General features: G+C 38.5%; 1 long non-coding RNA gene across 1 annotated transcript; it reads left to right on the top strand.

Moving 5' to 3' along the window:
- Positions 1-1,240: 1,240 nt before the first annotated feature.
- On the top strand, positions 1,241-2,530 carry LOC103103999 (uncharacterized). The gene is made up of 2 exons (XR_460569.3): positions 1,241-1,724; positions 2,231-2,530. It is a non-coding gene; the product is annotated as an uncharacterized LOC103103999 (long non-coding RNA).
- The last annotated feature ends 7,793 nt before the right edge of the window (positions 2,531-10,323 follow it).

Raw genomic sequence — 10,323 nt, 5'->3', positions numbered from 1 at the left:
TTGTTAACAACTGACAGGCTCTAATTAGCCCCTGGAGAATTTCTTCAAATCACAGTCCCTGCCTTCAAGGAGTTTATGTTCTCTTGTCATTCAGCTCAGTTCGCTGGCAAACATTTGTCAGCTAAATAAGAGCAAAGTTGAGATCAAACCAGGCGAGTGTCTTTTCAGTGTTGTTGATATTTGTATTTTATGACATGATTTAGACGCATGAATAATTTAAAATCTTTAATACTAAAGATTTTCCCTGCGGTTTGAAAATCATTTTATGCTGGAAGCAAATTCATTATAACTCTATTTGCCATTTGACGGTTCTCTCCATCTCTGCCGGCAAGATGCTACCCAGTGAGTGTCCTTCTTTTCTCTCTTTGACCACCGTCCCCAGGGATCTCTTTCCTTTCCCATTGCTCTGACCCTCTCCTCTTGCCCTTCAATTATCCAGTCTGATTTTCTGCTCTTCTTATACCAAATGAAAACTTTTGCTTACCTTCAAAGCCTTCACCTCCATTTATTTCCAACCTCACCTCCTTCTTTTTTATCATGCCCTCTGCCTCCTCTGGCCTGCCTTCTTTCAGCTAACCTAGATATGGGAACTGGCCGACAATTAGGACACACCAGCTGTCTCCATCAAACAGACAGCTGCGGGGATCTGATTCTTTGAAATGGCTCCCACCAATTGATTCTGTAACATTCATGTATTTGGCATATGCACATTCTGGATAGGAATTTGAGGAAATGAGGTCTTCTTGGGCAACAATATGCCCCTCTCTAAAGAGTTCCAGGAGATGTTGAGTGGAACAAATAGTAAAGCCAGGAGATTATTTTAAAAAGAAAAGAAAACAAAAATTCAGGAAAAACCAAACCAAACTAAATTCCTCAGGCTATAGATAAACCTTATCCAAAGAGGGAGCCAAGTTCTCCACAGTAAGACGCAGAATTTAACAGACACGGATTTTCCCCCCTCCCCTCCGTTATATTCTATTTTTAAGAAAAAGAGTCAAACCACAAAAAAAGTTTATGTTCTAAAAGGCAGAAGCAAAAAAAGAACATGTGAAAAATATCTAAGTAGCTTTCTTGTGCCAATGTACATTTAGCCCAGGTTAGCATGATCCATTAAGCCTCTACTATGTGCCAAGCAGTACATAAGGTGCTGAGAACACAAAGAAAAGAAGAAAGAACCTTTACCCTCTTGGGGTTTACATTCCATTATAGAAAAAAGATAACAGCTGGGCTTTGGGAGGCTCAGGCCCTCCGCTCAGCCCTTCCCCCAGGATGGCAGGACTGTTTCCCAGTCACGGCATCCCTCTGGCAATTTGGGGAAGCCCACGGAGCCTTTCTCAGCCTAACTGAAGGAAATGCTCATTTTCAAATAGACCTTAGTGAAAAATAAAGATGTTTCCCCGCTCTGAGATCTCTCCAGAGACCTAAGAGCCCCGCGTTAAAATCGGGGACCATACTCTATTGGATTTAACTCAATTTAATATATTGAGTCCTTCGCCTTTGCCAGGAATAGTCGTAGGCAGAGAGGATACACAGACAGAAATGAAACTGTTTCTGGGCTCCCGGAGCTCCTATCAGAACCAGGGAGTTGGGAAGAGAAGAGAAACGGCCGTGTCGGGAAGGCCGAGGAAGGAAAGTCTGTCCCGGAGGAGAGAAGTGGCCCGGATGGAAAGATCCGGAAAGGTCGTGGAGCACGAGGACCAAGCGGCAGCCGTCAGATGTAGCCGGTAAGAGAAATTCGCTTCCGTTTCCTTGGTTGTTCTCAGCCAGATGGCAAGGGGATAAAGAATGAATGCGGGACGGGCAAGTAGAGCCAGGGAGCGCAAACAATTCTTTCTAGGAATCTGGCATGGAAGAGAGCATGCGTGTAAACGGAAAATGTGTCTACAGCACGGGTTCCCCGAGGCCTTGTGGGTGCTCGGAAGGTGGGACACGCCCAGGCGGTGCTCTATAAATAGACGGGAGCAAAATTGTCTAAACTGTGCTCAACAAACACAACCAAATGGTTTGCATTCAGTTCCACTTCGGGGAATGAAGCCCTTTCAGGTACGCTCCGAAGACTCGGCCGGCCAAGGCTAGTGCTCATTTTGTCCACAGGATGTCAGTCTAGACCAGCCTGGCTTTGTCGTTCACTTGTTTCCGTCCTGCATCGGTCCTGGTGACCCCACCGGCGGCTTTTTGGCAAAGACGCCGGCGGGTGGTTGGCCATTTCCTTCTCTTGTCCTTTTTGCAGATGAGGAAGCAGAGAGCGCCAGACTTAAAGGACTTGCCCGGGATTATACAGCTAATAAGTGGCTGAGGCCAGATTTGAACTCGGAATAATGAATCTTGCCGGAGCTCTCTCCATTGCCCTTATCCTGGTTTGGGGTGGGCGCGGGGAGAGGGTGAAAAGGAGATCTGAGGTCCCCGAGTTTGAAGTACGGGAACCTGAGTCTGCCTAAGAAGAGCCCGAGTTATAACGCACAGTTTTGTGCAAGAAATGCAATTTTATAACTTTCAACGGATACTAAATAAAGTAGATTAATGAAAAAAAGTATTAGTCTCAAGTCCTACTCATGAGGCGACTTTCACTCAAAAACAAAAGTCCTTGAGCACAGACTTGATTGCTAGGTTATGGGAAGTTGAAGAACTGTGGAAAGAATCCTTCATTAAAGTGTGAAATTTGTGAAGTGAAAATTGGGAGTGAAAAAAGTTTGAATCATTTACTGAATGCAAAAAATCACTAACCTGATCATTACAGATTCAGAGCCAGCAGGATCCAGATTCATAAAGATGAATGACGAATTATTCTAACTACTTTAAAGCAAGTTATTGGACGGGTAACAATTTTTTAAACTAGAAGTTCAATAGAGTGTCCTTGATTGTGGGAGTGGGGCACAGAACAGTGTCCCCCGGGCAAATCTGGTGCTCAGGCTTGCAGGGATAATGACTGAACCAAGTCCAAGTGAGAAAGATGGTGTTTGAAAAGATTTCTATGAGACAGACAGATAGACAGACAGAAGGATATATAGTTTAAAAATTGTTGTTACCTGTCCAATAACTTGCTTTAAAGTAGTTAGAATAATTTGTAATATATGATTAATCTGGCTCTGAATCTGTGATCATCAGGTTAGTGATTTTTTTATTCAGTAAATTACATATATATATATACATATATATATATGTATATATATATATATAATGACAGAAGGAATATGGATCAGAAATCTGTGTCCTTTTCCCACATCTTCTGTGAGCATTGATCCTGTTCTGACCCTCTTGGATTCTTTGAGTCCCATTAGGCACAACTCCTAGCACAGATTCCAAAGCTGGGCTCCCTTTATGATGTGAAGGGGTAGGGAAGAATGGGTATATATTCATATATATATATGTACATATATATATATGGGCAAGATCATAGAGTGTGGCACTTTGCTGGCAACTAAGACATACGTACCCTGTGGCTGTGCTCACTGGCACATACTAATTTTTAGGGTTTCAGAGGTGGCGTTTTCCAATTTAGTTTTTGTTTTTATTTGGGGGTTTTGGTTTTATATGGGTTTTTTCTTACAACCATCACCCACATGGAAGTAAGTTTTGCATGATAATAGATGTATAACAGATCAAATTGCCCTGCCTTCTCCAGGAGAGGGAGACAAATTGGATCTTATAATTTTGGGAAATATATGCTGAAAATTATGATTACACGTCATTGGGAAAATAAAATATTAAAAAAAACACATGACCCTTAAAAGCCATCTAGTCCATTATATCTTTGAAATTTCCAGACTAGAGTGTAGCAGAACAGATTATTCTAGGGGGAAAGGGATTTCTCCCCCTTTTCTTTCCCCTGCCCCTGGCAAGTAGCAGCAATGGTGGGTTATAGCAGGGCATGGTGGTGGTAGGCATCTACTTGCATGTAACTCAAGAGGGGAGTTTAAGAATAGTTTCTGAAAACTGGGGAATAACTGAATAAATTGTGGTCTATGATGGTGATGGAATACTAGTGTGCGATAAGGAACGATGAGTAGGAGAATTTCAGAAAGAGCTAGAAAGCCCTGCATGGACTGATGCAGATTGAAATAGGCAGAACCAGGAGAACATACACAGTAACTACAATAATGTAGAATGATCGCTTTGCTACTAACAGCAATATAACAATCCAGGACAATTCTGAGGGAATTTGTACAAAGAATGCTCTCCACCTCCTGAGACAGAACTGTTGGAGTAGAAATATAGATGAAAACATGTGATTTATCACTTGTTTATTTGGGTTTATGTTTTGGTTTTATAAGATTATTCACTTAGAAAAATGAATGTACACCCCAGACTGAATTGTTCATCAGCTCCGGGAGGAGAAGGGAAGAAAGGAGGGAGACAATATGGATCATATAACTTTGGAAAGTGTATGTGGACACTTATTAAAAAAATTTTTTTTTAGATTTTTAAGTTTCTGTGTAACAGCTTTTCTTGCATACTGGAGAGGGCTTTAAAAACCCCAAGACTATGAGATCATAGAATCTAGCCTTCTTGTAAGATTTCCTAAATGGTAACCCCTTTGGGACTTGCCTCTTGTTTTAATTTGTTTATTTTTAAATAAACCCTTACCTTCTGACTTAGAGTCAATACTGTGTATTGGTTCCAAGGCAGAAGAGTGGTAAGGGCTAGGCAATGGGGGTCAAGTGACTTGCCCAGGGTCACACAGCTGGGAAGTGTCTGAGGCCAGATTTGAATCCACTGAGCCACCCATCTGCCCCCTTGCCTCTTGTTTTTAGAGAAAAGTTTACTTCAGGCTATAAGCTCCTTGGGGGAAAAAAAGAGGAGAGGTCACATAGCTCCAGTGCAGTTCTAATCAGAGAACAAAGAAAAGAATTTCTTGGCCAGTGCCAGTCTGATGAAGAGTTTTGCTTGGAGTAAAATCCACAAAGTAGGTTTACTTTCCATGAGGAGTCTAAACCACAGGGTAGTATCACAGGTCTTGGAGAGACCAGTTGAAAGAGGATTCTTCAAAATGGCAAAGGGTTGTCTCCGTGACAACTGTCAGTTTATCAAACATTTAGTATGTCTGTTCTGTGCAAGGCACTGTGCTAAGCCTGGGAGATGCCGAGAGTCACCAGGAGCCTACAGTATAATTAGAGAGACACCCTGGACATAAGTCTACACAAACAGGGAAGGCACTAAAATCAAGGAGGGGTTAGGAAAGGTTTCTCATAGAAGTGGGACTTTGGCTGAGCCTGGAAGGAAGCCAAGGAAATGAGAAAGAGGAAATGAAGAGGAAGAAAGTTCCCTATGTGGGATAACCAGTGAAAATACTTAAAGCTGGGGCTGCTAGGGAGACAAGAGTGCCAGGCAGGGAGTCCAGAGGACCTGGGTTTGAATCTAACCTCAGGTATACTTTCCTCTGTGATTCTGGGCAAATTATTTAATCCCAATCTCTAGCCCTCGCCGCTCTTCTGTCTTAGAATTCATACTAAGGCAGAAAGAAAGGTCTTAAAAAGTTGAGAAATGAAGCCTCTTAAATGAGGAGTGACAATGAAGCCAGTCATCGGATGTCAGGGGAGACAGGTGTAAGATGGAAAGGGTAGAAAAGGCTTCAAGAACCAAACAAATTTTTGAGGTGATTATAGAGGGTAATAGAGAGCCATCAGAATTTATTGAGTAAAGGGATGACGTGGTTGGACCTATCCTTTAAGAAGATCAATTTGACAACCGAATGGAAAATGGAATGGAGGGGAGAAAGACAAGTCGGGAGACCATCCAAGGAGGCTATTTCAATAGTCCAAATACAAAGAGATGAGGCATTAAGGACAGTATTAGAGGAAGGGACAGTAAACAAGAGATGTTAGGAAGACATCGTTGCCAAGACATGGCATTTGATTGGATATGGGGAAGAAAAGTGTGAAAGAGGGAGGAGCCTGGGTGAATGGGAAGATGGTGGTGCCTCAACAGTAATAGGGAAACGTCAAAGGAAGGAGGGTTTGCGGGAGGAGGTAAGTTCAGTTTGAATATGTTGAGTTTAAGACTTGATCCCAAATTTAGTCCTTTTTCAGGTGGAGCTGATGAGCTATTTATGATTGTGTTTCTCTTCAGGGGCTCCTTCAAGTTCTTTTGCCTCTTACACATTTTCTTTGGGGGCAAAGAGAAGTTCTCCATACCTGGGTAGATGATGCAATGGACAGAGTTCTGGGTCTGGGGCCACTAAGATCTGAATTCAAAACCAGTTTCAGGCACTTACTGTGTGGCTTTGGACCAATCACTTAATCACTAATTGGCTCAGTTCACTCAATTGTAAAATGGGAATAACAATAGCACCTATTTCACAGGGATATTATAAGAACCAAATGAGATATTTGCAAAGTACCTATCACATAATAGGCAGTTTCAAAATGCTCATTTCCTTCCCCTTCTGTTCTCCTCTCCAAAACCATAATCACTCTTTGAGTGATTATATGGGGCTGCTGTTATCCACATTTGGGAGGAAGCTAGACTTAAGCTCTACCTAAGCTTTATTTTAGAGACTTTCCAGAAATAAAATTCCAAGATGAGAGCAACAAGACAGAAAATGACCTTTTGGGCTCAGGCACCCCAGAGTCTCTAGAGGATCCCTCACTATAACACATTAGGCAAAGTGAGTGAGGAACCTAGTATGCCACTCTTTCTAGCAAGGGACTTCAGAAAGAACGTCAATCACATGTTTGGGAAAAAACTTTATTTTTTAACTCTTCTTCCATCTTAGAATCAACACTATGTATTGGTTCCAAGATATGGCAAGGGCTAGGCAATTGGAGTTAGGTGACTTGCCCAGGGTCACACAGCTAGGAAGTCTCTGAGGCCAGGTTTGAGCCCAGGATCTCCCATCTCTAGGTCTGGCTCTCTGTCTACTGAGCTACCTAGCTGCCCTGGGATCATCAACTTTTGAAGGGAGAAGCATCATTAGTTATATTCTTAGATTACAAAAATGATAGAATCAGAGAATTTGGGAATTTAAATTTGGTGGTCATCCAGTTGAATTCACACACAAAATTGACTCTTTACATTATCTTGATTGCAAATGGCATTAATCATGGTAACTAAAATAAAAGGAAATGGTCATGCAACAAATGATTGAAATGTCTTTATTTTTAATAATTTTTTATGAATCGCTTTAGTTTTTTTACATCACCAGAATTTTTCCCAGCATCCTTCCTCCTCCCAAAGAGCCATTCCATAAGATGATTTTAAAGAAAAAAAAAAGAACAAAAAAACTCATTTAAAATCAACAAAACCAATCAATGCATAAAAAAGTCTGAAATGTATGCAATGTACCACACTGTGGATCTCCCTTGCAAAGGGGTACAGTGAGATTGTCTTCTCATAGCTCTTTTGTAAAGCCATGTTTGATTTTTGCAATTTTGCAATATTCATTTTTTTGATGATTTTTCTTTCCATTTACCTTGCTGTTGTCATTTTGTGTATTTTTTTTCTTGGCTGTTTACTCTGTATCATATGTTAATCTTTCCATTGTTCTCCATATTCTTCATATTTGTCATTTCACATCAATTAATGCATATGTTAAATACCCCTGAGGTGGCCAAATGTATTCTAATTCTCAATATTTAAAGTTACAATTATATGAAATATGGTCATTTGTTTGATATTTGTTTGATCCCAATGGATATTTGGGAGTTCAAATTCAAATAATGCAATCACTTCACAGGATCCAGGATTCATATCTAGTTATATTTTCTTACATTTATGTAATACAATTTCTTTAGCCATCCTCCAAATGAAGGGTATCTACTTTATTTCTAATTCTTTGTGGTCATAAAGGGTTGCTGTAAATCTTTTGTACACATAATTTTGCATTCTTTGTTTCATTTAAAAAAAATACTTTTGGGGGCAGCTGGGTGGCTCAGTGGATTGAGTCAGGCCTAGAGATGGGAGGTCCTAGGTTCAAATCTGGCCTCAGACACATCCCAGCTGTGTGACCCTGGGCAAGTCACTTAACCCCCATTGCCTAGCCCTTATCACTCTTCTGCCTTGGAGCCAATACAGAGTATTGACTCTAAGATGGAAGGTAAGGGTTTAAAAAAAAATACTTTTGCTAAAGGTAAACTAAAAGCCAAAAATACATGTAATTAAGAATTTATCAGTGAAATTTTAAAGATCTGTGGTTTTACTAATCTAGATAACTGATTTAAAAAGCAGCAAGGAAAACCAAATTGACAAAATAAAAGCTGAACAAAGTAAATCCACAACAGAGCTAAAAGAAAAAAAATCAGTTATCAGTCCATTACACATAGTCTAGCAAAACCAAGAATTTAAGAGAAATGGAGAACTACCTACAAAAAATAGAAAATATCTGAATTAACAGAACATTAACAATCATGTAACATCCAATCTCAGAATATAATATTGAACAAGTCATAAAAGCACCATGGAATGGGGAAACCCCTGGCTCAGACAGATTTACAAGTGAATTTTACCAAATACTTGAAGCACAATTTCTAGACCACCTAAGAGAGAAAGAGAAAGAGGGTGTGTGTGGTGAGAGGAACATTTTTTATGATAAAAATATGGTCCAAATACTTGAACCAGGGGTAAATTCGGCAATGAAAGAGAATTTTAAAGCAATTATCACTAATGAATATTGATGAAAAAGACTACAGCAATGTATATTTTAAAAATCCACTCTGACAAAATTGGATTTATACCAAGGATGCTTCAACATTAGGAAAGTTAATCTCATAATGAATCATTAACAACAAAACACCTAAAAGCACATGCTTAGATCCATAGACAAAGAAACTCTTTGCTAATATACCATATTTATTTATGCTAAAAGCTTTTAAAACTACATAGAAAAGGACCATTTTAATGATATAATAGTATATGTAAATCATGTAGGTAGTTAAGTATAATTATATAAAATTAGTGAAATACAAATATATAATTTCAATATGATATAATAGTGTATATAAATATTTAATTATATATAAATATATGCACACCCATATATTTATGGAGTTATTTGCAACAGGAAAACACTAGAAGCTTTTCACAGTGGGTACAATAGTAAAATAAAAATGTTCCTTCTTTTCATAATTATTTCACAATTCTGGAAATAGCAGGAATACCCTAAGACAATAAAAAGAAATTAAAAGAGGAAGGAAGGAAGCAAGGAAGCAAGGAAGTAAGGAAGGAAATGAAAGAAAATTTGCCCTATTTGAAGATGGCATGATTTATTTAGAAAAATTCAGAGAATCATGAACAAAAATAATTGCAACAATTAATAGCTTTGGTAAAGCCCATAACTATGGAACACTTTTCTACATTCTCCCTGTCCTCTTCTAATCATGGAAATGCCTCTATTTCTGAGACAAGACTACTAAATATCTCCCTGAATCTCCATTTGAGAAAAAAAAAGCATTCCTAGTCATGATCTCTTCAAAACCAGACCAGATTACAACTCCACAGACTATTTCTCTCCCTTTCCCCAACATGGATACCTTTCCTGCATCCTGTTTCAAGTCTCTTTTGTGTGTTTCTTTACTCATTAGAATCTAAATCCCTGAAGGAAGGAACTATCTTTCTTTTTGTTTGCATTTATATTCCCTGTTCTAAGTACAATGTCCGGCACAGAAATGTTCTAGCCAGCTAGCTGTGTGTCTACCCATCACAATGCAAAATTAATATATAAATACTGTAAGCATTTCTATGTATCAATAACAAAATTCAGAAGAAAAAAAATAATTAAAAGGGATCTCATCCAAAATAACTACAAAGTGCATAAAATCTCTGATAGCAGATCTATCAAGACATACTGAAGACTTATAAAGCATTCTTTAAAGAAATAAAAATATAACAAATAACTGGAGGGCTCTTCATTGCTCATTGGTAGACTACATCAATATAATGAAATTTATATTAATCTGCAAACAGTGCTATACCAAACTATGAAGAAAGTAATGTATACCTAAATAATAACAAAAGTAATTGAACAGAATAAAAGGTCCAGAATCTCAAGGGAAATTATGAAAAAAAGGAATTGGGAGCAAATATATTTTCAGATCTCAAATTGTTTTAACCAATAAAATAATTTGATACTTTAAAACAGTAGAATAGACTGTATAATCAATAATTAGACATCATAAAATTCAAGAAACCACTGTTCAATTAATACAAAAACTACTTGGGTAGAATTCCTTATTTGACTGAAACTGATTGGAAAACTGGAAAGTTGTTGAAAATAAGTTCCTGTAGAGAAATTACATTAGCATCTCATACCATATGTCATACATCAATACATATGTATTTAACATGGATATAAAAGGAAACACCATGAAGAAAAAAAGATAGTAAAGTCAG

Source organism: Monodelphis domestica, chromosome 1 (genome assembly GCF_027887165.1).
Source record: "Monodelphis domestica isolate mMonDom1 chromosome 1, mMonDom1.pri, whole genome shotgun sequence".
NCBI lineage: Eukaryota > Metazoa > Chordata > Mammalia > Didelphimorphia > Didelphidae > Monodelphis > Monodelphis domestica.
The sequence above is the reverse complement of the archived record's forward strand: the minus strand, read 5'-3'. Positions and strand labels throughout refer to the sequence as shown.